We start from the raw sequence: 3,184 nt of genomic DNA, 5'->3' as shown, positions 1-3,184 counted from the left end.
GACTCTCCAACTGTTCTGCACCCGAGTAGGAATCAGCTCCTCCTTCTCATTTTTTATCACTGTAAGGCTGGTCTTCTTCGGGACTACCTGGACGGGACTCACCCATTGGCTATCGGAGATAGGATAAATGATTCCAGCTTGCATAAGCTTGGTTATCTCCTTCTTCACTACATCAAGAATCACCAGGTTGAGTCTTCTCTGTGGCTGTCTTACTGGTTTAGCTCCATCCTCTAAATTTATTCGATGCATACATGTGGATGGGCTAATACCAGGAATGTCCGCCAGGGTCCAGCCTATAGCCTTCTTATTCTTCTTGAGAACAGACAACAACTTCTCCTCTTGCTCGTCAGCAAGGGAGGCAGATATAATCACTGGAAAATTTTTGCTATCATCCAAGTAAGCGTATTTCAAATTTGATGGCAGAGGCTTCAATTCTGGTGTGGTCGGCTGGATAGTGGTAGAAGGAGATGGTTTCTCAGCCTGTACCTCATAAAGAAATTCATAGGTATGTGTACTTCCTGAAACATGGTTAGTCCTATCTGACTCTATAAAATCAATCTCAAGAGGTAAAACACCACCACCAGACATGCAATCAATATCACTTTCAGATTCACTCTCAGCATCAAATTCAGACATATGATCAAGTACAATTTCAGACTCAATGCATGAAGAGTGAGAGGCATGCAGATTAGAGTAAAGATCAGTCATGTATTCATCAACAACATGGTCAATTATTTCAGCACGAAATACAGAAAGATCTTCAGATGGGTATTTCATAGCATCCAGAATGTTAAAATGAATAGTTATATCACCAAACTCCATGGATAGTGTGCCTGCATAAACATCTATCTTAGTTCTAGCAGTTTTCATAAAGGGTCTGCCTAGAATGATGGGAGCTTATCCTTGAGAAAATCCATCTTCCATATTCAAAATATAAAAATCAACAGGGAAAATCAGTTCACCAACTCTAACTAAGACATCTTCTATGAAACCAACAGGATAGGCAACACTTCTATTAGCTAAATGAATTACCACATCAGTTGACTACAAGGGACCTAGAGATAGAGAATTAAAAATAGACAAAGGCATAACACTAACAGAAGCTCCTAAATCTAGCATGGCATTCTCGAACTTACTATTCCCTATAATACAAGGTATGCTGAATGTACCTGGATCTTTACATTTTTCAGGGAACAGATTTACCAATCAATGCGGAGACATTTCTGCCCATGCTAATTCGTTCACTTCCTTTAAGCTTCCGCTTATTAGTGCACAGCTCCTTCAAGAATTTAGCATATCTTGGAATTTGCTTAATTGCATCCAGCAGAGGTATATTTACCTCTACTTTTCTAAATGTTTCCAAGATCTCTTTCTCTGCCTCTTCCATTTTTTTGTTGGAAACTACTCTTGGAGGGAATGGAAGAGGGGGAATGTGCTGCTTCTGCAAATCAGAATTACCTGTGGAAGAAGATTCACCTGCACAGAAATTGTTAGGTAAATTTTTGTCATCACCTTTTTCTGGAGTAGAGTGACGTTTGGCAGGTTCATTTGCAGATGAGGAAGGTGCTACGGGTTGAGGTCTTTGACACTGCTTTCCCGACCTCAATGAAATGGCACTGACATTTTTGGGATTTTGGACAGCTTGAGAAGGTGGCTTGTCAGAATTTTGGGACTGTTGTTGATTCAATTGTGTAGCTAATTGTCCCATCTGATTAGTCAAGCTCTGAATGGAAGCTCTGGTCTCTTGTTGAAACTACATGTTCTGCATAGTCATTTGCCTCACAAGTTCTTCGAGGGAAGGTTGTGGAGGGGCCTCAACTGTTGGCTGTTTCTGAGGCTGTTGCTATTGTTGGATTGGTGGAGGAATGTATGGTCTGCTTGGGACAACAGCATTTTGGAAGGAAGGAGCAGGCTGCTGTTGTTGTTGCTGAGGGCTGGACCATCTGAGATTAGGGTGATTCCTCCATCCAGGGTTGTATCTGTTGCTGGAGAGGTCATAATTGTTCTGCTGTGGTTGATTTTGCTGCTGAGGTTGAGGAGGTCTATTGTAAATATTTGCAGCATAAGCTTCGGGTTGCTCAATTGCTCCAGGTTGCTGCATGGAAGGGCAAAGGTCTGTATGGTGGTCAGCAGAGGAGCACAAACCACAGACCCTTGCAACAGGTACAGATTTCTGGTTCAAGGCCAGCTGGGTTACCAAGTTAACCAATGCATCCAGTTTGCCTTCAAGCTTCTTAGTTTCAGATGATGCAGTTGAGTTTGTAGCTACCTCATGCACTCCTCTAATGACTATAGCATCATTTCTGGTGCTAAACTGCTGGGAGTTGGAAGCCATCTTCTCAATTAAATTTCTGGCTTTAGCAGGAGTCATGTCTCCAAGGGCTCCACCACTGGCAGCATCTATCATCTCTCCATATTACTGAGTCCTTCATAAAAATATTGGAGAAGAAGCTGCTCCGAAATCTGATGGTGAGGGCAACTGCCACATAGTTTTTTAAATCTCTCCCAGTATTCATACAGGCTCTCTCCACTGAGTTGTCTAATACCTGAGATATCCTTCCTGATGGTTGTGGTCCTGGAAGCAGGGAAAATTTTTTCTAAGAATACTCTCTTCAGGTCATCCCAGCTCGTGATGGACCTTGGAGCAAGGTAATACAACCAGTCCTTTGCCACTCCTTCTAAAGAATGAGGGAAAGCCTTCAGAAATATGTGGTCCTCTTGGACATCTGGGGGTTTCATGGTGGAGCAGACAATATGAAATTCCTTCAAATGTTTGTGCGGGTCTTCACCTGCAAGGTCATGAAACTTTGGAAGCAAATGAATCAGTCCAGTTTTAAGAACATATGGGACATCCTCATCAGGGTATTGGATGCACAAGCTTTCGTAGGTGAAATCAGGTGCAGCCATTTCCCTTAGAGTCCTCTCACGGGGTGGAGGTTGTGCCATGTTCTCAGAATGTTCAAAATCAGAATGCTCAGAATCAGAATGCTCAAAATTATAATGCTCCAAATCAGGATGTTCAAAATCACCAATAACAGAATGCACAGATTCACCAGTAATGGAATGCTCAGGATGATCAAAAGGTATAAAATGATGCCTAACTAATCTATGAAATGTCCTATCTATCTCAGGATCAAAGGGTTGTAAGTCAGATGGATTGCCTCTAGTCATACACTACATTCAG

At 42.1% G+C, this 3,184-nt stretch overlaps 1 non-coding gene across 1 annotated transcript; it reads left to right on the top strand.

Annotated features, from left to right (window-relative positions):
* The first annotated feature begins 2,461 nt into the window (after nt 1-2,461).
* LOC113000520 (small nucleolar RNA R71) lies at nt 2,462-2,568 on the top strand. Its single transcript, XR_003265853.1, has one exon. It is a non-coding gene; the product is annotated as a small nucleolar RNA R71 (small nucleolar RNA).
* Nucleotides 2,569-3,184: the final 616 nt, after the last annotated feature.

Source organism: Glycine max, chromosome 19 (genome assembly GCF_000004515.6).
Source record: "Glycine max cultivar Williams 82 chromosome 19, Glycine_max_v4.0, whole genome shotgun sequence".
Classification (NCBI taxonomy): domain Eukaryota; kingdom Viridiplantae; phylum Streptophyta; class Magnoliopsida; order Fabales; family Fabaceae; genus Glycine; species Glycine max.
The sequence above is the reverse complement of the archived record's forward strand: the minus strand, read 5'-3'. Positions and strand labels throughout refer to the sequence as shown.